General features: G+C 46.8%; 56 non-coding genes across 56 annotated transcripts; all 56 read right to left on the bottom strand.

Moving 5' to 3' along the window:
• Window positions 1-363: 363 nt before the first annotated feature.
• On the bottom strand, window positions 364-482 carry LOC138553195 (5S ribosomal RNA). The gene has a single exon (XR_011296862.1). It is a non-coding gene; the product is annotated as a 5S ribosomal RNA (ribosomal RNA).
• Window positions 483-588: 106 nt separating this feature from the next.
• Window positions 589-707, bottom strand: LOC138553194 (5S ribosomal RNA). The gene has a single exon (XR_011296861.1). It is a non-coding gene; the product is annotated as a 5S ribosomal RNA (ribosomal RNA).
• Window positions 708-813: 106 nt separating this feature from the next.
• LOC138552784 (5S ribosomal RNA) lies at window positions 814-932 on the bottom strand. Its single transcript, XR_011296462.1, has one exon. It is a non-coding gene; the product is annotated as a 5S ribosomal RNA (ribosomal RNA).
• Window positions 933-1,039: 107 nt separating this feature from the next.
• On the bottom strand, window positions 1,040-1,158 carry LOC138553193 (5S ribosomal RNA). The gene has a single exon (XR_011296860.1). It is a non-coding gene; the product is annotated as a 5S ribosomal RNA (ribosomal RNA).
• Window positions 1,159-1,621: 463 nt separating this feature from the next.
• On the bottom strand, window positions 1,622-1,740 carry LOC138553192 (5S ribosomal RNA). Its single transcript, XR_011296859.1, has one exon. It is a non-coding gene; the product is annotated as a 5S ribosomal RNA (ribosomal RNA).
• Window positions 1,741-1,846: 106 nt separating this feature from the next.
• LOC138552511 (5S ribosomal RNA) lies at window positions 1,847-1,965 on the bottom strand. The gene has a single exon (XR_011296193.1). It is a non-coding gene; the product is annotated as a 5S ribosomal RNA (ribosomal RNA).
• A 106-nt stretch (window positions 1,966-2,071) lies between these two features.
• On the bottom strand, window positions 2,072-2,190 carry LOC138552783 (5S ribosomal RNA). Its single transcript, XR_011296461.1, has one exon. It is a non-coding gene; the product is annotated as a 5S ribosomal RNA (ribosomal RNA).
• Window positions 2,191-2,297: 107 nt separating this feature from the next.
• On the bottom strand, window positions 2,298-2,416 carry LOC138553191 (5S ribosomal RNA). The gene has a single exon (XR_011296858.1). It is a non-coding gene; the product is annotated as a 5S ribosomal RNA (ribosomal RNA).
• A 463-nt stretch (window positions 2,417-2,879) lies between these two features.
• Window positions 2,880-2,998, bottom strand: LOC138553110 (5S ribosomal RNA). Its single transcript, XR_011296786.1, has one exon. It is a non-coding gene; the product is annotated as a 5S ribosomal RNA (ribosomal RNA).
• Window positions 2,999-3,104: 106 nt separating this feature from the next.
• On the bottom strand, window positions 3,105-3,223 carry LOC138552782 (5S ribosomal RNA). The gene has a single exon (XR_011296460.1). It is a non-coding gene; the product is annotated as a 5S ribosomal RNA (ribosomal RNA).
• A 107-nt stretch (window positions 3,224-3,330) lies between these two features.
• LOC138552635 (5S ribosomal RNA) lies at window positions 3,331-3,449 on the bottom strand. The gene has a single exon (XR_011296315.1). It is a non-coding gene; the product is annotated as a 5S ribosomal RNA (ribosomal RNA).
• Window positions 3,450-3,912: 463 nt separating this feature from the next.
• LOC138552951 (5S ribosomal RNA) lies at window positions 3,913-4,031 on the bottom strand. The gene has a single exon (XR_011296629.1). It is a non-coding gene; the product is annotated as a 5S ribosomal RNA (ribosomal RNA).
• Window positions 4,032-4,137: 106 nt separating this feature from the next.
• Window positions 4,138-4,256, bottom strand: LOC138553190 (5S ribosomal RNA). The gene has a single exon (XR_011296857.1). It is a non-coding gene; the product is annotated as a 5S ribosomal RNA (ribosomal RNA).
• Window positions 4,257-4,362: 106 nt separating this feature from the next.
• On the bottom strand, window positions 4,363-4,481 carry LOC138552959 (5S ribosomal RNA). Its single transcript, XR_011296637.1, has one exon. It is a non-coding gene; the product is annotated as a 5S ribosomal RNA (ribosomal RNA).
• Window positions 4,482-5,136: 655 nt separating this feature from the next.
• LOC138552945 (5S ribosomal RNA) lies at window positions 5,137-5,255 on the bottom strand. The gene has a single exon (XR_011296623.1). It is a non-coding gene; the product is annotated as a 5S ribosomal RNA (ribosomal RNA).
• Window positions 5,256-5,921: 666 nt separating this feature from the next.
• On the bottom strand, window positions 5,922-6,040 carry LOC138553189 (5S ribosomal RNA). Its single transcript, XR_011296856.1, has one exon. It is a non-coding gene; the product is annotated as a 5S ribosomal RNA (ribosomal RNA).
• Window positions 6,041-6,146: 106 nt separating this feature from the next.
• Window positions 6,147-6,265, bottom strand: LOC138553188 (5S ribosomal RNA). The gene has a single exon (XR_011296855.1). It is a non-coding gene; the product is annotated as a 5S ribosomal RNA (ribosomal RNA).
• Window positions 6,266-6,371: 106 nt separating this feature from the next.
• Window positions 6,372-6,490, bottom strand: LOC138552781 (5S ribosomal RNA). The gene has a single exon (XR_011296459.1). It is a non-coding gene; the product is annotated as a 5S ribosomal RNA (ribosomal RNA).
• A 107-nt stretch (window positions 6,491-6,597) lies between these two features.
• Window positions 6,598-6,716, bottom strand: LOC138553187 (5S ribosomal RNA). The gene has a single exon (XR_011296854.1). It is a non-coding gene; the product is annotated as a 5S ribosomal RNA (ribosomal RNA).
• Window positions 6,717-7,179: 463 nt separating this feature from the next.
• Window positions 7,180-7,298, bottom strand: LOC138553185 (5S ribosomal RNA). The gene has a single exon (XR_011296852.1). It is a non-coding gene; the product is annotated as a 5S ribosomal RNA (ribosomal RNA).
• A 106-nt stretch (window positions 7,299-7,404) lies between these two features.
• On the bottom strand, window positions 7,405-7,523 carry LOC138552510 (5S ribosomal RNA). The gene has a single exon (XR_011296192.1). It is a non-coding gene; the product is annotated as a 5S ribosomal RNA (ribosomal RNA).
• A 106-nt stretch (window positions 7,524-7,629) lies between these two features.
• Window positions 7,630-7,748, bottom strand: LOC138552780 (5S ribosomal RNA). The gene has a single exon (XR_011296458.1). It is a non-coding gene; the product is annotated as a 5S ribosomal RNA (ribosomal RNA).
• A 107-nt stretch (window positions 7,749-7,855) lies between these two features.
• On the bottom strand, window positions 7,856-7,974 carry LOC138553184 (5S ribosomal RNA). Its single transcript, XR_011296851.1, has one exon. It is a non-coding gene; the product is annotated as a 5S ribosomal RNA (ribosomal RNA).
• Window positions 7,975-8,437: 463 nt separating this feature from the next.
• On the bottom strand, window positions 8,438-8,556 carry LOC138553108 (5S ribosomal RNA). Its single transcript, XR_011296785.1, has one exon. It is a non-coding gene; the product is annotated as a 5S ribosomal RNA (ribosomal RNA).
• A 106-nt stretch (window positions 8,557-8,662) lies between these two features.
• LOC138552779 (5S ribosomal RNA) lies at window positions 8,663-8,781 on the bottom strand. The gene has a single exon (XR_011296457.1). It is a non-coding gene; the product is annotated as a 5S ribosomal RNA (ribosomal RNA).
• A 107-nt stretch (window positions 8,782-8,888) lies between these two features.
• Window positions 8,889-9,007, bottom strand: LOC138552634 (5S ribosomal RNA). The gene has a single exon (XR_011296314.1). It is a non-coding gene; the product is annotated as a 5S ribosomal RNA (ribosomal RNA).
• A 463-nt stretch (window positions 9,008-9,470) lies between these two features.
• LOC138553179 (5S ribosomal RNA) lies at window positions 9,471-9,589 on the bottom strand. The gene has a single exon (XR_011296850.1). It is a non-coding gene; the product is annotated as a 5S ribosomal RNA (ribosomal RNA).
• Window positions 9,590-9,695: 106 nt separating this feature from the next.
• On the bottom strand, window positions 9,696-9,814 carry LOC138553168 (5S ribosomal RNA). Its single transcript, XR_011296844.1, has one exon. It is a non-coding gene; the product is annotated as a 5S ribosomal RNA (ribosomal RNA).
• Window positions 9,815-10,480: 666 nt separating this feature from the next.
• On the bottom strand, window positions 10,481-10,599 carry LOC138553157 (5S ribosomal RNA). Its single transcript, XR_011296833.1, has one exon. It is a non-coding gene; the product is annotated as a 5S ribosomal RNA (ribosomal RNA).
• Window positions 10,600-10,705: 106 nt separating this feature from the next.
• On the bottom strand, window positions 10,706-10,824 carry LOC138553146 (5S ribosomal RNA). Its single transcript, XR_011296822.1, has one exon. It is a non-coding gene; the product is annotated as a 5S ribosomal RNA (ribosomal RNA).
• Window positions 10,825-10,930: 106 nt separating this feature from the next.
• Window positions 10,931-11,049, bottom strand: LOC138552958 (5S ribosomal RNA). The gene has a single exon (XR_011296636.1). It is a non-coding gene; the product is annotated as a 5S ribosomal RNA (ribosomal RNA).
• A 666-nt stretch (window positions 11,050-11,715) lies between these two features.
• Window positions 11,716-11,834, bottom strand: LOC138553135 (5S ribosomal RNA). The gene has a single exon (XR_011296811.1). It is a non-coding gene; the product is annotated as a 5S ribosomal RNA (ribosomal RNA).
• Window positions 11,835-11,940: 106 nt separating this feature from the next.
• LOC138553124 (5S ribosomal RNA) lies at window positions 11,941-12,059 on the bottom strand. Its single transcript, XR_011296800.1, has one exon. It is a non-coding gene; the product is annotated as a 5S ribosomal RNA (ribosomal RNA).
• A 106-nt stretch (window positions 12,060-12,165) lies between these two features.
• On the bottom strand, window positions 12,166-12,284 carry LOC138552777 (5S ribosomal RNA). The gene has a single exon (XR_011296455.1). It is a non-coding gene; the product is annotated as a 5S ribosomal RNA (ribosomal RNA).
• A 107-nt stretch (window positions 12,285-12,391) lies between these two features.
• On the bottom strand, window positions 12,392-12,510 carry LOC138553113 (5S ribosomal RNA). The gene has a single exon (XR_011296789.1). It is a non-coding gene; the product is annotated as a 5S ribosomal RNA (ribosomal RNA).
• A 463-nt stretch (window positions 12,511-12,973) lies between these two features.
• On the bottom strand, window positions 12,974-13,092 carry LOC138553101 (5S ribosomal RNA). Its single transcript, XR_011296778.1, has one exon. It is a non-coding gene; the product is annotated as a 5S ribosomal RNA (ribosomal RNA).
• Window positions 13,093-13,198: 106 nt separating this feature from the next.
• LOC138552509 (5S ribosomal RNA) lies at window positions 13,199-13,317 on the bottom strand. Its single transcript, XR_011296191.1, has one exon. It is a non-coding gene; the product is annotated as a 5S ribosomal RNA (ribosomal RNA).
• Window positions 13,318-13,423: 106 nt separating this feature from the next.
• Window positions 13,424-13,542, bottom strand: LOC138552776 (5S ribosomal RNA). The gene has a single exon (XR_011296454.1). It is a non-coding gene; the product is annotated as a 5S ribosomal RNA (ribosomal RNA).
• A 107-nt stretch (window positions 13,543-13,649) lies between these two features.
• Window positions 13,650-13,768, bottom strand: LOC138553089 (5S ribosomal RNA). Its single transcript, XR_011296766.1, has one exon. It is a non-coding gene; the product is annotated as a 5S ribosomal RNA (ribosomal RNA).
• Window positions 13,769-14,231: 463 nt separating this feature from the next.
• On the bottom strand, window positions 14,232-14,350 carry LOC138553078 (5S ribosomal RNA). The gene has a single exon (XR_011296755.1). It is a non-coding gene; the product is annotated as a 5S ribosomal RNA (ribosomal RNA).
• A 106-nt stretch (window positions 14,351-14,456) lies between these two features.
• On the bottom strand, window positions 14,457-14,575 carry LOC138552508 (5S ribosomal RNA). Its single transcript, XR_011296190.1, has one exon. It is a non-coding gene; the product is annotated as a 5S ribosomal RNA (ribosomal RNA).
• A 106-nt stretch (window positions 14,576-14,681) lies between these two features.
• On the bottom strand, window positions 14,682-14,800 carry LOC138552775 (5S ribosomal RNA). Its single transcript, XR_011296453.1, has one exon. It is a non-coding gene; the product is annotated as a 5S ribosomal RNA (ribosomal RNA).
• A 107-nt stretch (window positions 14,801-14,907) lies between these two features.
• LOC138553226 (5S ribosomal RNA) lies at window positions 14,908-15,026 on the bottom strand. Its single transcript, XR_011296892.1, has one exon. It is a non-coding gene; the product is annotated as a 5S ribosomal RNA (ribosomal RNA).
• Window positions 15,027-15,489: 463 nt separating this feature from the next.
• On the bottom strand, window positions 15,490-15,608 carry LOC138552739 (5S ribosomal RNA). The gene has a single exon (XR_011296417.1). It is a non-coding gene; the product is annotated as a 5S ribosomal RNA (ribosomal RNA).
• A 106-nt stretch (window positions 15,609-15,714) lies between these two features.
• On the bottom strand, window positions 15,715-15,833 carry LOC138553067 (5S ribosomal RNA). Its single transcript, XR_011296744.1, has one exon. It is a non-coding gene; the product is annotated as a 5S ribosomal RNA (ribosomal RNA).
• A 463-nt stretch (window positions 15,834-16,296) lies between these two features.
• On the bottom strand, window positions 16,297-16,415 carry LOC138553056 (5S ribosomal RNA). Its single transcript, XR_011296733.1, has one exon. It is a non-coding gene; the product is annotated as a 5S ribosomal RNA (ribosomal RNA).
• Window positions 16,416-16,521: 106 nt separating this feature from the next.
• Window positions 16,522-16,640, bottom strand: LOC138552506 (5S ribosomal RNA). Its single transcript, XR_011296188.1, has one exon. It is a non-coding gene; the product is annotated as a 5S ribosomal RNA (ribosomal RNA).
• Window positions 16,641-16,746: 106 nt separating this feature from the next.
• On the bottom strand, window positions 16,747-16,865 carry LOC138552774 (5S ribosomal RNA). The gene has a single exon (XR_011296452.1). It is a non-coding gene; the product is annotated as a 5S ribosomal RNA (ribosomal RNA).
• A 107-nt stretch (window positions 16,866-16,972) lies between these two features.
• LOC138553045 (5S ribosomal RNA) lies at window positions 16,973-17,091 on the bottom strand. Its single transcript, XR_011296722.1, has one exon. It is a non-coding gene; the product is annotated as a 5S ribosomal RNA (ribosomal RNA).
• A 463-nt stretch (window positions 17,092-17,554) lies between these two features.
• Window positions 17,555-17,673, bottom strand: LOC138553034 (5S ribosomal RNA). Its single transcript, XR_011296711.1, has one exon. It is a non-coding gene; the product is annotated as a 5S ribosomal RNA (ribosomal RNA).
• Window positions 17,674-17,779: 106 nt separating this feature from the next.
• LOC138552505 (5S ribosomal RNA) lies at window positions 17,780-17,898 on the bottom strand. Its single transcript, XR_011296187.1, has one exon. It is a non-coding gene; the product is annotated as a 5S ribosomal RNA (ribosomal RNA).
• Window positions 17,899-18,004: 106 nt separating this feature from the next.
• Window positions 18,005-18,123, bottom strand: LOC138552773 (5S ribosomal RNA). Its single transcript, XR_011296451.1, has one exon. It is a non-coding gene; the product is annotated as a 5S ribosomal RNA (ribosomal RNA).
• A 107-nt stretch (window positions 18,124-18,230) lies between these two features.
• Window positions 18,231-18,349, bottom strand: LOC138552479 (5S ribosomal RNA). Its single transcript, XR_011296161.1, has one exon. It is a non-coding gene; the product is annotated as a 5S ribosomal RNA (ribosomal RNA).
• Window positions 18,350-18,812: 463 nt separating this feature from the next.
• LOC138552738 (5S ribosomal RNA) lies at window positions 18,813-18,931 on the bottom strand. The gene has a single exon (XR_011296416.1). It is a non-coding gene; the product is annotated as a 5S ribosomal RNA (ribosomal RNA).
• A 106-nt stretch (window positions 18,932-19,037) lies between these two features.
• Window positions 19,038-19,156, bottom strand: LOC138553023 (5S ribosomal RNA). The gene has a single exon (XR_011296700.1). It is a non-coding gene; the product is annotated as a 5S ribosomal RNA (ribosomal RNA).
• A 666-nt stretch (window positions 19,157-19,822) lies between these two features.
• On the bottom strand, window positions 19,823-19,941 carry LOC138552602 (5S ribosomal RNA). Its single transcript, XR_011296282.1, has one exon. It is a non-coding gene; the product is annotated as a 5S ribosomal RNA (ribosomal RNA).
• Window positions 19,942-20,044: the final 103 nt, after the last annotated feature.

The following is a 20,044-nucleotide window of genomic DNA, read 5'->3' as shown; positions in this document are numbered from 1 at the left end:
TCGATCAGGCGAGATATATAAGACTGGTGGGCCCATTCAGGACTCCTATGTCTGGTAGGATAACTTTAATCCATCCATCCTGTTTCTGTTGCAGGGAGGTGGAGAGAACAATCAACACAATAACGGCTTTCTTTCATGCCTCTTGAAGGACTCAATATTCTCTGTACTGCATTACATGTGAAAGTCGATTTATTACCCATGAACACACTACCTGTATGCTAATTATATGTAAATAGGTAGCTCCAGCCCTCATAATGCTGTCCAACATTTCCGCTATAAAACGGGATACAATTATTTTGGAAACATACCAAATTTGAAAAGTAATTGAGAAGTTGCGCAATTACTAATCATGGAGCACAAAATAGCCTACAGCACCTGGTATTCCCAGGCGGTCTCCCATCCAGGTACTAACTAGGCCCGACACTGCTTAGCTTCCGAGATCAGACGAGATCGGGCGCATTCAGTGTGGTGTGGCCGTAGGCTCTGGGCCTAGTGAGTTTTGTACTTTTAAGCATCTAGTCGGCTAGACCTTGCAGTTTTGAAAGGCAATTGAGAAATGGCTCACTTCCTGAACTTGGAGCACAAAAAAGCCTACAGCACCTGGTATTCCCAGGCGGTCTCCCATCCAGGTACTAACTAGGCCCGACACTGCTTAGCTTCCGAGATCAGACGAGATCGGGCGCATTCAGTGTGGTGTGGCCGTAGGCTCTGGGCCTAGTGAGTTTTGTACTTTTAAGCATCTAGTCGGCTAGACCTTGCAGTTTTGAAAGGCAATTGAGAAATGGCTCACTTCCTGAACTTGGAGCACAAAAAAGCCTACAGCACCTGGTATTCCCATGCGGTCTCCCATCCAGGTACTAACTAGGCCCGACACTGCTTAGCTTCCGAGATCAGACGAGATCAGGCGCATTCAGTGTGGTGTGGCCGTAGGCTCTGGGCCTAGTGAGTTTTGTACTTTTAAGCATCTAGTCGGCTAGACCTTGCAGTTTTGAAAGGCAATTGAGAAATGGCTCACTTCCTGAACTTGGAGCAAAAAAAAAGCCTACAGCACCTGGTATTCCCAGGCGGTCTCCCATCCAGGTACTAACTAGGCCCGACACTGCTTAGCTTCCGAGATCAGACGAGATCGGGCGCATTCAGTGTGGTGTGGCCGTAGGCTCTAGAAATGCTAAGAATATTACTCTTATGCATTTGCATTTAGTAAGCTAAGCCATGCAGCCACTTGCAACATGATACCACGCTCATCGCTCGATCAGGCTCGATCAGGCGAGATATATAAGACTGGTGGGCCCATTCAGGACTCCTATGTCTGGTAGGATAACTTTAATCCATCCATCCTGTTTCTGTTGCAGGGAGGTGGAGAGAACAATCAACACAATAACGGCTTTCTTTCATGCCTCTTGAAGGACTCAATATTCTCTGTACTGCATTACATGTGAAAGTCGATTTATTACCCATGAACACACTACCTGTATGCTAATTATATGTAAATAGGTAGCTCCAGCCCTCATAATGCTGTCCAACATTTCCGCTATAAAACGGGATACAATTATTTTGGAAACATACCAAATTTGAAAAGTAATTGAGAAGTTGCGCAATTACTAATCATGGAGCACAAAATAGCCTACAGCACCTGGTATTCCCAGGCGGTCTCCCATCCAGGTACTAACTAGGCCCGACACTGCTTAGCTTCCGAGATCAGACGAGATCGGGCGCATTCAGTGTGGTGTGGCCGTAGGCTCTGGGCCTAGTGAGTTTTGTACTTTTAAGCATCTAGTCGGCTAGACCTTGCAGTTTTGAAAGGCAATTGAGAAATGGCTCACTTCCTGAACTTGGAGCACAAAAAAGCCTACAGCACCTGATATTCCCAGGCGGTCTCCCATCCAGGTACTAACTAGGCCCGACACTGCTTAGCTTCCGAGATCAGACGAGATCGGGCGCATTCAGTGTGGTGTGGCCGTAGGCTCTGGGCCTAGTGAGTTTTGTACTTTTAAGCATCTAGTCGGCTAGACCTTGCAGTTTTGAAAGGCAATTGAGAAATGGCTCACTTCCTGAACTTGGAGCACAAAAAAGCCTACAGCACCTGGTATTCCCATGCGGTCTCCCATCCAGGTACTAACTAGGCCCGACACTGCTTAGCTTCCGAGATCAGACGAGATCAGGCGCATTCAGTGTGGTGTGGCCGTAGGCTCTGGGCCTAGTGAGTTTTGTACTTTTAAGCATCTAGTCGGCTAGACCTTGCAGTTTTGAAAGGCAATTGAGAAATGGCTCACTTCCTGAACTTGGAGCAAAAAAAAAGCCTACAGCACCTGGTATTCCCAGGCGGTCTCCCATCCAGGTACTAACTAGGCCCGACACTGCTTAGCTTCCGAGATCAGACGAGATCGGGCGCATTCAGTGTGGTGTGGCCGTAGGCTCTAGAAATGCTAAGAATATTACTCTTATGCATTTGCATTTAGTAAGCTAAGCCATGCAGCCACTTGCAACATGATACCACGCTCATCGCTCGATCAGGCTCGATCAGGCGAGATATATAAGACTGGTGGGCCCATTCAGGACTCCTATGTCTGGTAGGATAACTTTAATCCATCCATCCTGTTTCTGTTGCAGGGAGGTGGAGAGAACAATCAACACAATAACGGCTTTCTTTCATGCCTCTTGAAGGACTCAATATTCTCTGTACTGCATTACATGTGAAAGTCGATTTATTACCCATGAACACACTACCTGTATGCTAATTATATGTAAATAGGTAGCTCCAGCCCTCATAATGTTGTCCAACATTTCCGCTATAAAACGGGATAAAATTATTTTGGAAACATACCAAATTTGAAAAGTAATTGAGAAGTTGTGCAATTACTAATCATGGAGCACAAAATAGCCTACAGCACCTGGTATTGCCAGGCGGTCTCCCATCCAGGTACTAACTAGGCCCGACACTGCTTAGCTTCCGAGATCAGACGAGATCGGGCGCATTCAGTGTGGTGTGGCCGTAGGCTCTGGGCCTAGTGAGTTTTGTACTTTTAAGCATCTAGTCGGCTAGACCTTGCAGTTTTGAAAGGCAATTGAGAAATGGCTCACTTCCTGAACTTGGAGCACAAAAAAGCCTACAGCACCTGGTATTCCCATGCGGTCTCCCATCCAGGTACTAACTAGGCCCGACACTGCTTAGCTTCCGAGATCAGACGAGATCAGGCGCATTCAGTGTGGTGTGGCCGTAGGCTCTGGGCCTAGTGAGTTTTGTACTTTTAAGCATATAGTCGGCTAGACCTTGCAGTTTTGAAAGGCAATTGAGAAATGGCTCACTTCCTGAACTTGGAGCAAAAAAAAAGCCTACAGCACCTGGTATTCCCAGGCGGTCTCCCATCCAGGTACTAACTAGGCCCGACACTGCTTAGCTTCCGAGATCAGACGAGATCAGGCGCATTCAGTGTGGTGTGGCCGTAGGCTCTAGAAATGCTAAGAATATTACTCTTATGCATTTGCATTTAGTAAGCTAAGCCATGCAGCCACTTGCAACATGATACCACGCTCATCGCTCGATCAGGCTCGATCAGGCGAGATATATAAGACTGGTGGGCCCATTCAGGACTCCTATGTCTGGTAGGATAACTTTAATCCATCCATCCTGTTTCTGTTGCAGGGAGGTGGAGAGAACAATCAACACAATAACGGCTTTCTTTCATGCCTCTTGAAGGACTCAATATTCTCTGTACTGCATTACATGTGAAAGTCGATTTATTACCCATGAACACACTACCTGTATGCTAATTATATGTAAATAGGTAGCTCCAGCCCTCATAATGCTGTCCAACATTTCCGCTATAAAACGGGATACAATTATTTTGGAAACATACCAAATTTGAAAAGTAATTGAGAAGTTGCGCAATTACTAATCATGGAGCACAAAATAGCCTACAGCACCTGGTATTCCCAGGCGGTCTCCCATCCAGGTACTAACTAGGCCCGACACTGCTTAGCTTCCGAGATCAGACGAGATCGGGCGCATTCAGTGTGGTGTGGCCGTATGCTCTGGGCCTAGTGAGTTTTGTACTTTTAAGCATCTAGTCGGCTAGACCTTGCAGTTTTGAAAGGCAATTGAGAAATGGCTCACTTCCTGAACTTGGAGCACAAAAAAGCCTACAGCACCTGGTATTCCCAGGCGGTCTCCCATCCAGGTACTAACTAGGCCCGACACTGCTTAGCTTCCGAGATCAGACGAGATCGGGCGCATTCAGTGTGGTGTGGCCGTAGGCTCTGGGCCTAGTGAGTTTTGTACTTTTAAGCATCTAGTCGGCTAGACCTTGCAGTTTTGAAAGGCAATTGAGAAATGGCTCACTTCCTGAACTTGGAGCACAAAAAAGCCTACAGCACCTGGTATTCCCAGGCGGTCTCCCATCCAGGTACTAACTAGGCCCGACACTGCTTAGCTTCCAAGATCAGACGAGATCGGGCGCATTCAGTGTGGTGTGGCCGTAGGCTCTGGTCCTAGTGAGTTTTGTACTTTTAAGCATCTAGTCGGCTAGACCTTGCAGTTTTGAAAGGCAATTGAGAAATGGCTCACTTCCTGAACTTGGAGCACAAAAAAGCCTACAGCACCTGGTATTCCCAGGCGGTCTCCCATCCAGGTACTAACTAGGCCCGACACTGCTTAGTGTGGTGTGGCCGTAGGCTCTAGAAATGCTAAGAATATTACTCTTATGCATTTGCATTTAGTAAGCTAAGCCATGCAGCCACTTGCAACATGATACCACGCTCATCGCTCGATCAGGCTCGATCAGGCGAGATATATAAGACTGGTGGGCCCATTCAGGACTCCTATGTCTGGTAGGATAACTTTAATCCATCCATCCTGTTTCTGTTGCAGGGAGGTGGAGAGAACAATCAACACAATAACGGCTTTCTTTCATGCCTCTTGAAGGACTCAATATTCTCTGTACTGCATTACATGTGAAAGTCGATTTATTACCCATGAACACACTACCTGTATGCTAATTATATGTAAATAGGTAGCTCCAGCCCTCATAATGTTGTCCAACATTTCCGCTATAAAACGGGATAAAATTATTTTGGAAACATACCAAATTTGAAAAGTAATTGAGAAGTTGTGCAATTACTAATCATGGAGCACAAAATAGCCTACAGCACCTGGTATTCCCAGGCGGTCTCCCATCCAGGTACTAACTAGGCCCGACACTGCTTAGCTTCCGAGATCAGACGAGATCGGGCGCATTCAGTGTGGTGTGGCAGTAGGCTTTGGGCCTAGTGAGTTTTGTACTTTTAAGCATCTAGTCGGCTAGACCTTGCAGTTTTGAAAGGCAATTGAGAAATGGCTCACTTCCTGAACTTGGAGCACAAAAAAGCCTACAGCACCTGGTATTCCCAGGCGGTCTCCCATCCAGGTACTAACTAGGCCCGACACTGCTTAGTGTGGTGTGGCCGTAGGCTCTAGAAATGCTAAGAATATTACTCTTATGCATTTGCATTTAGTAAGCTAAGCCATGCAGCCACTTGCAACATGATACCACGCTCATCGCTCGATCAGCGCTCGATCAGGCTCGATCAGGCGAGATATATAAGACTGGTGGGCCCATTCAGGACTCCTATGTCTGGTAGGATAACTTTAATCCATCCATCCTGTTTCTGTTGCAGGGAGGTGGAGAGAACAATCAACACAATAACGGCTTTCTTTCATGCCTCTTGAAGGACTCAATATTCTCTGTACTGCATTACATGTGAAAGTCGATTTATTACCCATGAACACACTACCTGTATGCTAATTATATGTAAATAGGTAGCTCCAGCCCTCATAATGCTGTCCAACATTTCCGCTATAAAACGGGATACAATTATTTTGGAAACATACCAAATTTGAAAAGTAATTGAGAAGTTGCGCAATTACTAATCATGGAGCACAAAATAGCCTACAGCACCTGGTATTCCCAGGCGGTCTCCCATCCAGGTACTAACTAGGCCCGACACTGCTTAGCTTCCGAGATCAGACGAGATCGGGCGCATTCAGTGTGGTGTGGCCGTAGGCTCTGGGCCTAGTGAGTTTTGTACTTTTAAGCATCTAGTCGGCTAGACCTTGCAGTTTTGAAAGGCAATTGAGAAATGGCTCACTTCCTGAACTTGGAGCACAAAAAAGCCTACAGCACCTGGTATTCCCAGGCGGTCTCCCATCCAGGTACTAACTAGGCCCGACACTGCTTAGCTTCCGAGATCAGACGAGATCGGGCGCATTCAGTGTGGTGTGGCCGTAGGCTCTGGGCCTAGTGAGTTTTGTACTTTTAAGCATCTAGTCGGCTAGACCTTGCAGTTTTGAAAGGCAATTGAGAAATGGCTCACTTCCTGAACTTGGAGCACAAAAAAGCCTACAGCACCTGGTATTCCCATGCGGTCTCCCATCCAGGTACTAACTAGGCCCGACACTGCTTAGCTTCCGAGATCAGACGAGATCAGGCGCATTCAGTGTGGTGTGGCCGTAGGCTCTGGGCCTAGTGAGTTTTGTACTTTTAAGCATCTAGTCGGCTAGACCTTGCAGTTTTGAAAGGCAATTGAGAAATGGCTCACTTCCTGAACTTGGAGCAAAAAAAAAGCCTACAGCACCTGGTATTCCCAGGCGGTCTCCCATCCAGGTACTAACTAGGCCCGACACTGCTTAGCTTCCGAGATCAGACGAGATCGGGCGCATTCAGTGTGGTGTGGCCGTAGGCTCTAGAAATGCTAAGAATATTACTCTTATGCATTTGCATTTAGTAAGCTAAGCCATGCAGCCACTTGCAACATGATACCACGCTCATCGCTCGATCAGGCTCGATCAGGCGAGATATATAAGACTGGTGGGCCCATTCAGGACTCCTATGTCTGGTAGGATAACTTTAATCCATCCATCCTGTTTCTGTTGCAGGGAGGTGGAGAGAACAATCAACACAATAACGGCTTTCTTTCATGCCTCTTGAAGGACTCAATATTCTCTGTACTGCATTACATGTGAAAGTCGATTTATTACCCATGAACACACTACCTGTATGCTAATTATATGTAAATAGGTAGCTCCAGCCCTCATAATGCTGTCCAACATTTCCGCTATAAAACGGGATACAATTATTTTGGAAACATACCAAATTTGAAAAGTAATTGAGAAGTTGCGCAATTACTAATCATGGAGCACAAAATAGCCTACAGCACCTGGTATTCCCAGGCGGTCTCCCATCCAGGTACTAACTAGGCCCGACACTGCTTAGCTTCCGAGATCAGACGAGATCGGGCGCATTCAGTGTGGTGTGGCCGTAGGCTCTGGGCCTAGTGAGTTTTGTACTTTTAAGCATCTAGTCGGCTAGACCTTGCAGTTTTGAAAGGCAATTGAGAAATGGCTCACTTCCTGAACTTGGAGCACAAAAAAGCCTACAGCACCTGATATTCCCAGGCGGTCTCCCATCCAGGTACTAACTAGGCCCGACACTGCTTAGCTTCCGAGATCAGACGAGATCGGGCGCATTCAGTGTGGTGTGGCCGTAGGCTCTGGGCCTAGTGAGTTTTGTACTTTTAAGCATCTAGTCGGCTAGACCTTGCAGTTTTGAAAGGCAATTGAGAAATGGCTCACTTCCTGAACTTGGAGCACAAAAAAGCCTACAGCACCTGGTATTCCCATGCGGTCTCCCATCCAGGTACTAACTAGGCCCGACACTGCTTAGCTTCCGAGATCAGACGAGATCAGGCGCATTCAGTGTGGTGTGGCCGTAGGCTCTGGGCCTAGTGAGTTTTGTACTTTTAAGCATCTAGTCGGCTAGACCTTGCAGTTTTGAAAGGCAATTGAGAAATGGCTCACTTCCTGAACTTGGAGCAAAAAAAAAGCCTACAGCACCTGGTATTCCCAGGCGGTCTCCCATCCAGGTACTAACTAGGCCCGACACTGCTTAGCTTCCGAGATCAGACGAGATCGGGCGCATTCAGTGTGGTGTGGCCGTAGGCTCTAGAAATGCTAAGAATATTACTCTTATGCATTTGCATTTAGTAAGCTAAGCCATGCAGCCACTTGCAACATGATACCACGCTCATCGCTCGATCAGGCTCGATCAGGCGAGATATATAAGACTGGTGGGCCCATTCAGGACTCCTATGTCTGGTAGGATAACTTTAATCCATCCATCCTGTTTCTGTTGCAGGGAGGTGGAGAGAACAATCAACACAATAACGGCTTTCTTTCATGCCTCTTGAAGGACTCAATATTCTCTGTACTGCATTACATGTGAAAGTCGATTTATTACCCATGAACACACTACCTGTATGCTAATTATATGTAAATAGGTAGCTCCAGCCCTCATAATGTTGTCCAACATTTCCGCTATAAAACGGGATAAAATTATTTTGGAAACATACCAAATTTGAAAAGTAATTGAGAAGTTGTGCAATTACTAATCATGGAGCACAAAATAGCCTACAGCACCTGGTATTGCCAGGCGGTCTCCCATCCAGGTACTAACTAGGCCCGACACTGCTTAGCTTCCGAGATCAGACGAGATCGGGCGCATTCAGTGTGGTGTGGCCGTAGGCTCTGGGCCTAGTGAGTTTTGTACTTTTAAGCATCTAGTCGGCTAGACCTTGCAGTTTTGAAAGGCAATTGAGAAATGGCTCACTTCCTGAACTTGGAGCACAAAAAAGCCTACAGCACCTGGTATTCCCATGCGGTCTCCCATCCAGGTACTAACTAGGCCCGACACTGCTTAGCTTCCGAGATCAGACGAGATCAGGCGCATTCAGTGTGGTGTGGCCGTAGGCTCTGGGCCTAGTGAGTTTTGTACTTTTAAGCATATAGTCGGCTAGACCTTGCAGTTTTGAAAGGCAATTGAGAAATGGCTCACTTCCTGAACTTGGAGCAAAAAAAAAGCCTACAGCACCTGGTATTCCCAGGCGGTCTCCCATCCAGGTACTAACTAGGCCCGACACTGCTTAGCTTCCGAGATCAGACGAGATCAGGCGCATTCAGTGTGGTGTGGCCGTAGGCTCTAGAAATGCTAAGAATATTACTCTTATGCATTTGCATTTAGTAAGCTAAGCCATGCAGCCACTTGCAACATGATACCACGCTCATCGCTCGATCAGGCTCGATCAGGCGAGATATATAAGACTGGTGGGCCCATTCAGGACTCCTATGTCTGGTAGGATAACTTTAATCCATCCATCCTGTTTCTGTTGCAGGGAGGTGGAGAGAACAATCAACACAATAACGGCTTTCTTTCATGCCTCTTGAAGGACTCAATATTCTCTGTACTGCATTACATGTGAAAGTCGATTTATTACCCATGAACACACTACCTGTATGCTAATTATATGTAAATAGGTAGCTCCAGCCCTCATAATGTTGTCCAACATTTCCGCTATAAAACGGGATACAATTATTTTGGAAACATACCAAATTTGAAAAGTAATTGAGAAGTTGTGCAATTACTAATCATGGAGCACAAAATAGCCTACAGCACCTGGTATTCCCAGGCGGTCTCCCATCCAGGTACTAACTAGGCCCGACACTGCTTAGCTTCCGAGATCAGACGAGATCGGGCGCATTCAGTGTGGTGTGGCCGTAGGCTCTGGGCCTAGTGAGTTTTGTACTTTTAAGCATCTAGTCGGCTAGACCTTGCAGTTTTGAAAGGCAATTGAGAAATGGCTCACTTCCTGAACTTGGAGCACAAAAAAGCCTACAGCACCTGGTATTCCCAGGCGGTCTCCCATCCAGGTACTAACTAGGCCCGACACTGCTTAGCTTCCGAGATCAGACGAGATCGGGCGCATTCAGTGTGGTGTGGCCGTAGGCTCTGGTCCTAGTGAGTTTTGTACTTTTAAGCATCTAGTCGGCTAGACCTTGCAGTTTTGAAAGGCAATTGAGAAATGGCTCACTTCCTGAACTTGGAGCACAAAAAAGCCTACAGCACCTGGTATTCCCAGGCGGTCTCCCATCCAGGTACTAACTAGGCCCGACACTGCTTAGTGTGGTGTGGCCGTAGGCTCTAGAAATGCTAAGAATATTACTCTTATGCATTTGCATTTAGTAAGCTAAGCCATGCAGCCACTTGCAACATGATACCACGCTCATCGCTCGATCAGCGCTCGATCAGGCTCGATCAGGCGAGATATATAAGACTGGTGGGCCCATTCAGAACTCCTATGTCTGGTAGGATAACTTTAATCCATCCATCCTGTTTCTGTTGCAGGGAGGTGGAGAGAACAATCAACACAATAACGGCTTTCTTTCATGCCTCTTGAAGGACTCAATATTCTCTGTACTGCATTACATGTGAAAGTCGATTTATTACCCATGAACACACTACCTGTATGCTAATTATATGTAAATAGGTAGCTCCAGCCCTCATAATGCTGTCCAACATTTCCGCTATAAAACGGGATACAATTATTTTGGAAACATACCAAATTTGAAAAGTAATTGAGAAGTTGCGCAATTACTAATCATGGAGCACAAAATAGCCTACAGCACCTGGTATTCCCAGGCGGTCTCCCATCCAGGTACTAACTAGGCCCGACACTGCTTAGCTTCCGAGATCAGACGAGATCGGGCGCATTCAGTGTGGTGTGGCCGTAGGCTCTGGGCCTAGTGAGTTTTGTACTTTTAAGCATCTAGTCGGCTAGACCTTGCAGTTTTGAAAGGCAATTGAGAAATGGCTCACTTCCTGAACTTGGAGCACAAAAAAGCCTACAGCACCTGGTATTCCCAGGCGGTCTCCCATCCAGGTACTAACTAGGCCCGACACTGCTTAGCTTCCGAGATCAGACGAGATCGGGCGCATTCAGTGTGGTGTGGCCGTAGGCTCTGGGCCTAGTGAGTTTTGTACTTTTAAGCATCTAGTCGGCTAGACCTTGCAGTTTTGAAAGGCAATTGAGAAATGGCTCACTTCCTGAACTTGGAGCACAAAAAAGCCTACAGCACCTGGTATTCCCAGGCGGTCTCCCATCCAGGTACTAACTAGGCCCGACACTGCTTAGCTTCCAAGATCAGACGAGATCGGGCGCATTCAGTGTGGTGTGGCCGTAGGCTCTGGTCCTAGTGAGTTTTGTACTTTTAAGCATCTAGTCGGCTAGACCTTGCAGTTTTGAAAGGCAATTGAGAAATGGCTCACTTCCTGAACTTGGAGCACAAAAAAGCCTACAGCACCTGGTATTCCCAGGCGGTCTCCCATCCAGGTACTAACTAGGCCCGACACTGCTTAGTGTGGTGTGGCCGTAGGCTCTAGAAATGCTAAGAATATTACTCTTATGCATTTGCATTTAGTAAGCTAAGCCATGCAGCCACTTGCAACATGATACCACGCTCATCGCTCGATCAGCGCTCGATCAGGCTCGATCAGGCGAGATATATAAGACTGGTGGGCCCATTCAGGACTCCTATGTCTGGTAGGATAACTTTAATCCATCCATCCTGTTTCTGTTGCAGGGAGGTGGAGAGAACAATCAACACAATAACGGCTTTCTTTCATGCCTCTTGAAGGACTCAATATTCTCTGTACTGCATTACATGTGAAAGTCGATTTATTACCCATGAACACACTACCTGTATGCTAATTATATGTAAATAGGTAGCTCCAGCCCTCATAATGCTGTCCAACATTTCCGCTATAAAACGGGATACAATTATTTTGGAAACATACCAAATTTGAAAAGTAATTGAGAAGTTGCGCAATTACTAATCATGGAGCACAAAATAGCCTACAGCACCTGGTATTCCCAGGCGGTCTCCCATCCAGGTACTAACTAGGCCCGACACTGCTTAGCTTCCGAGATCAGACGAGATCGGGCGCATTCAGTGTGGTGTGGCCGTAGGCTCTGGGCCTAGTGAGTTTTGTACTTTTAAGCATCTAGTCGGCTAGACCTTGCAGTTTTGAAAGGCAATTGAGAAATGGCTCACTTCCTGAACTTGGAGCACAAAAAAGCCTACAGCACCTGGTATTCCCAGGCGGTCTCCCATCCAGGTACTAACTAGGCCCGACACTGCTTAGCTTCCGAGATCAGACGAGATCGGGCGCATTCAGTGTGGTGTGGCCGTAGGCTCTGGGCCTAGTGAGTTTTGTACTTTTAAGCATCTAGTCGGCTAGACCTTGCAGTTTTGAAAGGCAATTGAGAAATGGCTCACTTCCTGAACTTGGAGCACAAAAAAGCCTACAGCACCTGGTATTCCCATGCGGTCTCCCATCCAGGTACTAACTAGGCCCGACACTGCTTAGCTTCCGAGATCAGACGAGATCAGGCGCATTCAGTGTGGTGTGGCCGTAGGCTCTGGGCCTAGTGAGTTTTGTACTTTTAAGCATCTAGTCGGCTAGACCTTGCAGTTTTGAAAGGCAATTGAGAAATGGCTCACTTCCTGAACTTGGAGCAAAAAAAAAGCCTACAGCACCTGGTATTCCCAGGCGGTCTCCCATCCAGGTACTAACTAGGCCCGACACTGCTTAGCTTCCGAGATCAGACGAGATCGGGCGCATTCAGTGTGGTGTGGCCGTAGGCTCTAGAAATGCTAAGAATATTACTCTTATGCATTTGCATTTAGTAAGCTAAGCCATGCAGCCACTTGCAACATGATACCACGCTCATCGCTCGATCAGGCTCGATCAGGCGAGATATATAAGACTGGTGGGCCCATTCAGGACTCCTATGTCTGGTAGGATAACTTTAATCCATCCATCCTGTTTCTGTTGCAGGGAGGTGGAGAGAACAATCAACACAATAACGGCTTTCTTTCATGCCTCTTGAAGGACTCAATATTCTCTGTACTGCATTACATGTGAAAGTCGATTTATTACCCATGAACACACTACCTGTATGCTAATTATATGTAAATAGGTAGCTCCAGCCCTCATAATGCTGTCCAACATTTCCGCTATAAAACGGGATACAATTATTTTGGAAACATACCAAATTTGAAAAGTAATTGAGAAGTTGCGCAATTACTAATCATGGAGCACAAAATAGCCTACAGCACCTGGTATTCCCAGGCGGTCTCCCATCCAGGTACTAACTAGGCCCGACACTGCTTAGCTTCCGAGATCAGACGAGATCGGGCGCATTCAGTGTGGTGTGGCCGTAGGCTCTGGGCCTAGTGAGTTTTGTACTTTTAAGCATCTAGTCGGCTAGACCTTGCAGTTTTGAAAGGCAATTGAGAAATGGCTCACTTCCTGAACTTGGAGCACAAAAAAGCCTACAGCACCTGATATTCCCAGGCGGTCTCCCATCCAGGTACTAACTAGGCCCGACACTGCTTAGCTTCCGAGATCAGACGAGATCGGGCGCATTCAGTGTGGTGTGGCCGTAGGCTCTGGGCCTAGTGAGTTTTGTACTTTTAAGCATCTAGTCGGCTAGACCTTGCAGTTTTGAAAGGCAATTGAGAAATGGCTCACTTCCTGAACTTGGAGCACAAAAAAGCCTACAGCACCTGGTATTCCCATGCGGTCTCCCATCCAGGTACTAACTAGGCCCGACACTGCTTAGCTTCCGAGATCAGACGAGATCAGGCGCATTCAGTGTGGTGTGGCCGTAGGCTCTGGGCCTAGTGAGTTTTGTACTTTTAAGCATCTAGTCGGCTAGACCTTGCAGTTTTGAAAGGCAATTGAGAAATGGCTCACTTCCTGAACTTGGAGCAAAAAAAAAGCCTACAGCACCTGGTATTCCCAGGCGGTCTCCCATCCAGGTACTAACTAGGCCCGACACTGCTTAGCTTCCGAGATCAGACGAGATCGGGCGCATTCAGTGTGGTGTGGCCGTAGGCTCTAGAAATGCTAAGAATATTACTCTTATGCATTTGCATTTAGTAAGCTAAGCCATGCAGCCACTTGCAACATGATACCACGCTCATCGCTCGATCAGGCTCGATCAGGCGAGATATATAAGACTGGTGGGCCCATTCAGGACTCCTATGTCTGGTAGGATAACTTTAATCCATCCATCCTGTTTCTGTTGCAGGGAGGTGGAGAGAACAATCAACACAATAACGGCTTTCTTTCATGCCTCTTGAAGGACTCAATATTCTCTGTACTGCATTACATGTGAAAGTCGATTTATTACCCATGAACACACTACCTGTATGCTAATTATATGTAAATAGGTAGCTCCAGCCCTCATAATGCTGTCCAACATTTCCGCTATAAAACGGGATACAATTATTTTGGAAACATACCAAATTTGAAAAGTAATTGAGAAGTTGCGCAATTACTAATCATGGAGCACAAAATAGCCTACAGCACCTGGTATTCCCAGGCGGTCTCCCATCCAGGTACTAACTAGGCCCGACACTGCTTAGCTTCCGAGATCAGACGAGATCGGGCGCATTCAGTGTGGTGTGGCCGTAGGCTCTGGGCCTAGTGAGTTTTGTACTTTTAAGCATCTAGTCGGCTAGACCTTGCAGTTTTGAAAGGCAATTGAGAAATGGCTCACTTCCTGAACTTGGAGCACAAAAAAGCCTACAGCACCTGATATTCCCAGGCGGTCTCCCATCCAGGTACTAACTAGGCCCGACACTGCTTAGCTTCCGAGATCAGACGAGATCGGGCGCATTCAGTGTGGTGTGGCCGTAGGCTCTGGGCCTAGTGAGTTTTGTACTTTTAAGCATCTAGTCGGCTAGACCTTGCAGTTTTGAAAGGCAATTGAGAAATGGCTCACTTCCTGAACTTGGAGCACAAAAAAGCCTACAGCACCTGGTATTCCCATGCGGTCTCCCATCCAGGTACTAACTAGGCCCGACACTGCTTAGCTTCCGAGATCAGACGAGATCAGGCGCATTCAGTGTGGTGTGGCCGTAGGCTCTGGGCCTAGTGAGTTTTGTACTTTTAAGCATCTAGTCGGCTAGACCTTGCAGTTTTGAAAGGCAATTGAGAAATGGCTCACTTCCTGAACTTGGAGCAAAAAAAAAGCCTACAGCACCTGGTATTCCCAGGCGGTCTCCCATCCAGGTACTAACTAGGCCCAACACTGCTTAGCTTCCGAGATCAGACGAGATCGGGCGCATTCAGTGTGGTGTGGCCGTAGGCTCTAGAAATGCTAAGAATATTACTCTTATGCATTTGCATTTAGTAAGCTAAGCCATGCAGCCACTTGCAACATGATACCACGCTCATCGCTCGATCAGGCTCGATCAGGCGAGATATATAAGACTGGTGGGCCCATTCAGGACTCCTATGTCTGGTAGGATAACTTTAATCCATCCATCCTGTTTCTGTTGCAGGGAGGTGGAGAGAACAATCAACACAATAACGGCTTTCTTTCATGCCTCTTGAAGGACTCAATATTCTCTGTACTGCATTACATGTGAAAGTCGATTTATTACCCATGAACACACTACCTGTATGCTAATTATATGTAAATAGGTAGCTCCAGCCCTCATAATGTTGTCCAACATTTCCGCTATAAAACGGGATACAATTATTTTGGAAACATACCAAATTTGAAAAGTAATTGAGAAGTTGTGCAATTACTAATCATGGAGCACAAAATAGCCTACAGCACCTGGTATTCCCAGGCGGTCTCCCATCCAGGTACTAACTAGGCCCGACACTGCTTAGCTTCCGAGATCAGACGAGATCGGGCGCATTCAGTGTGGTGTGGCCGTAGGTTCTGGGCCTAGTGAGTTTTGTACTTTTAAGCATCTAGTCGGCTAGACCTTGCAGTTTTGAAAGGCAATTGAGAAATGGCTCACTTCCTGAACTTGGAGCACAAAAAAGCCTACAGCACCTGGTATTCCCAGGCGGTCTCCCATCCAGGTACTAACTAGGCCCGACACTGCTTAGCTTCCGAGATCAGACGAGATCGGGCGCATTCAGTGTGGTGTGGCCGTAGGCTCTAGAAATGCTAAGAATATTACTCTTATGCATTTGCATTTAGTAAGCTAAGCCATGCAGCCACTTGCAACATGATACCACGCTCATCGCTCGATCAGGCTCGATCAGGCGAGATATATAAGACTGGTGGGCCCATTCAGGACTCCTATGTCTGGTAGGATAACTTTAATCCATCCATCCTGTTTCTGTTGCAGGGAGGTGGAGAGAACAATCAACACAATAACGGCTTTCTTTCATGCCTCTTGAAGGACTCAATATTCTCTGTACTGCATTACATGTGAAAGTCGATTTATTACCCATGAACACACTACCTGTATGCTAATTATATGTAAATAGGTAGCTCCAGCCCTCATAATGCTGTCCAACATTTCCGCTATAAAACGGGATACAATTATTTTGGAAACATACCAAATTTGAAAAGTAATTGAGAAGTTGCGCAATTACTAATCATGGAGCACAAAATAGCCTACAGCACCTGGTATTCCCAGGCGGTCTCCCATCCAGGTACTAACTAGGCCCGACACTGCTTAGCTTCCGAGATCAGACGAGATCGGGCGCATTCAGTGTGGTGTGGCCGTAGGCTCTGGGCCTAGTGAGTTTTGTACTTTTAAGCATCTAGTCGGCTAGACCTTGCAGTTTTGAAAGGCAATTGAGAAATGGCTCACTTCCTGAACTTGGAGCACAAAAAAGCCTACAGCACCTGATATTCCCAGGCGGTCTCCCATCCAGGTACTAACTAGGCCCGACACTGCTTAGCTTCCGAGATCAGACGAGATCGGGCGCATTCAGTGTGGTGTGGCCGTAGGCTCTGGGCCTAGTGAGTTTTGTACTTTTAAGCATCTAGTCGGCTAGACCTTGCAGTTTTGAAAGGCAATTGAGAAATGGCTCACTTCCTGAACTTGGAGCACAAAAAAGCCTACAGCACCTGGTATTCCCATGCGGTCTCCCATCCAGGTACTAACTAGGCCCGACACTGCTTAGCTTCCGAGATCAGACGAGATCAGGCGCATTCAGTGTGGTGTGGCCGTAGGCTCTGGGCCTAGTGAGTTTTGTACTTTTAAGCATCTAGTCGGCTAGACCTTGCAGTTTTGAAAGGCAATTGAGAAATGGCTCACTTCCTGAACTTGGAGCAAAAAAAAAGCCTACAGCACCTGGTATTCCCAGGCGGTCTCCCATCCAGGTACTAACTAGGCCCGACACTGCTTAGCTTCCGAGATCAGACGAGATCGGGCGCATTCAGTGTGGTGTGGCCGTAGGCTCTAGAAATGCTAAGAATATTACTCTTATGCATTTGCATTTAGTAAGCTAAGCCATGCAGCCACTTGCAACATGATACCACGCTCATCGCTCGATCAGGCTCGATCAGGCGAGATATATAAGACTGGTGGGCCCATTCAGGACTCCTATGTCTGGTAGGATAACTTTAATCCATCCATCCTGTTTCTGTTGCAGGGAGGTGGAGAGAACAATCAACACAATAACGGCTTTCTTTCATGCCTCTTGAAGGACTCAATATTCTCTGTACTGCATTACATGTGAAAGTCGATTTATTACCCATGAACACACTACCTGTATGCTAATTATATGTAAATAGGTAGCTCCAGCCCTCATAATGCTGTCCAACATTTCCGCTATAAAACGGGATACAATTATTTTGGAAACATACCAAATTTGAAAAGTAATTGAGAAGTTGCGCAATTACTAATCATGGAGCACAAAATAGCCTACAGCACCTGGTATTCCCAGGCGGTCTCCCATCCAGGTACTAACTAGGCCCGACACTGCTTAGCTTCCGAGATCAGACGAGATCGGGCGCATTCAGTGTGGTGTGGCCGTAGGCTCTGGGCCTAGTGAGTTTTGTACTTTTAAGCATCTAGTCGGCTAGACCTTGCAGTTTTGAAAGGCAATTGAGAAATGGCTCACTTCCTGAACTTGGAGCACAAAAAAGCCTACAGCACCTGATATTCCCAGGCGGTCTCCCATCCAGGTACTAACTAGGCCCGACACTGCTTAGCTTCCGAGATCAGACGAGATCGGGCGCATTCAGTGTGGTGTGGCCGTAGGCTCTGGGCCTAGTGAGTTTTGTACTTTTAAGCATCTAGTCGGCTAGACCTTGCAGTTTTGAAAGGCAATTGAGAAATGGCTCACTTCCTGAACTTGGAGCACAAAAAAGCCTACAGCACCTGGTATTCCCATGCGGTCTCCCATCCAGGTACTAACTAGGCCCGACACTGCTTAGCTTCCGAGATCAGACGAGATCAGGCGCATTCAGTGTGGTGTGGCCGTAGGCTCTGGGCCTAGTGAGTTTTGTACTTTTAAGCATCTAGTCGGCTAGACCTTGCAGTTTTGAAAGGCAATTGAGAAATGGCTCACTTCCTGAACTTGGAGCAAAAAAAAAGCCTACAGCACCTGGTATTCCCAGGCGGTCTCCCATCCAGGTACTAACTAGGCCCAACACTGCTTAGCTTCCGAGATCAGACGAGATCGGGCGCATTCAGTGTGGTGTGGCCGTAGGCTCTAGAAATGCTAAGAATATTACTCTTATGCATTTGCATTTAGTAAGCTAAGCCATGCAGCCACTTGCAACATGATACCACGCTCATCGCTCGATCAGGCTCGATCAGGCGAGATATATAAGACTGGTGGGCCCATTCAGGACTCCTATGTCTGGTAGGATAACTTTAATCCATCCATCCTGTTTCTGTTGCAGGGAGGTGGAGAGAACAATCAACACAATAACGGCTTTCTTTCATGCCTCTTGAAGGACTCAATATTCTCTGTACTGCATTACATGTGAAAGTCGATTTATTACCCATGAACACACTACCTGTATGCTAATTATATGTAAATAGGTAGCTCCAGCCCTCATAATGTTGTCCAACATTTCCGCTATAAAACGGGATACAATTATTTTGGAAACATACCAAATTTGAAAAGTAATTGAGAAGTTGTGCAATTACTAATCATGGAGCACAAAATAGCCTACAGCACCTGGTATTCCCAGGCGGTCTCCCATCCAGGTACTAACTAGGCCCGACACTGCTTAGCTTCCGAGATCAGACGAGATCGGGCGCATTCAGTGTGGTGTGGCCGTAGGTTCTGGGCCTAGTGAGTTTTGTACTTTTAAGCATCTAGTCGGCTAGACCTTGCAGTTTTGAAAGGCAATTGAGAAATGGCTCACTTCCTGAACTTGGAGCACAAAAAAGCCTACAGCACCTGGTATTCCCAGGCGGTCTCCCATCCAGGTACTAACTAGGCCCGACACTGCTTAGCTTCCGAGATCAGACGAGATCGGGCGCATTCAGTGTGGTGTGGCCGTAGGCTCTGGTCCTAGTGAGTTTTGTACTTTTAAGCATCTAGTCGGCTAGACCTTGCAGTTTTGAAAGGCAATTGAGAAATGGCTCACTTCCTGAACTTGGAGCACAAAAAAGCCTACAGCACCTGGTATTCCCAGGCGGTCTCCCATCCAGGTACTAACTAGGCCCGACACTGCTTAGTGTGGTGTGGCCGTAGGCTCTAGAAATGCTAAGAATATTACTCTTATGCATTTGCATTTAGTAAGCTAAGCCATGCAGCCACTTGCAACATGATACCACGCTCATCGCTCGATCAGCGCTCGATCAGGCTCGATCAGGCGAGATATATAAGACTGGTGGGCCCATTCAGGACTCCTATGTCTGGTAGGATAACTTTAATCCATCCATCCTGTTTCTGTTGCAGGGAGGTGGAGAGAACAATCAACACAATAACGGCTTTCTTTCATGCCTCTTGAAGGACTCAATATTCTCTGTACTGCATTACATGTGAAAGTCGATTTATTACCCATGAACACACTACCTGTATGCTAATTATATGTAAATAGGTAGCTCCAGCCCTCATAATGCTGTCCAACATTTCCGCTATAAAACGGGATACAATTATTTTGGAAACATACCAAATTTGAAAAGTAATTGAGAAGTTGCGCAATTACTAATCATGGAGCACAAAATAGCCTACAGCACCTGGTATTCCCAGGCGGTCTCCCATCCAGGTACTAACTAGGCCCGACACTGCTTAGCTTCCGAGATCATACGAGATCGGGCGCATTCAGTGTGGTGTGGCCGTAGGCTCTGGGCCTAGTGAGTTTTGTACTTTTAAGCATCTAGTCGGCTAGACCTTGCAGTTTTGAAAGGCAATTGAGAAATGGCTCACTTCCTGAACTTGGAGCACAA

The sequence above is a fragment of the Ambystoma mexicanum genome, unplaced genomic scaffold (assembly GCF_040938575.1).
Source record: "Ambystoma mexicanum isolate Mex_15411 unplaced genomic scaffold, UKY_AmexF1_1 Mex_scaf106, whole genome shotgun sequence".
In the NCBI taxonomy this organism is placed as follows: Eukaryota; Metazoa; Chordata; class Amphibia; order Caudata; family Ambystomatidae; genus Ambystoma; species Ambystoma mexicanum.
Note: the sequence above shows the minus strand (reverse complement) of the source record. Positions and strands in the feature narration are given on the sequence as shown.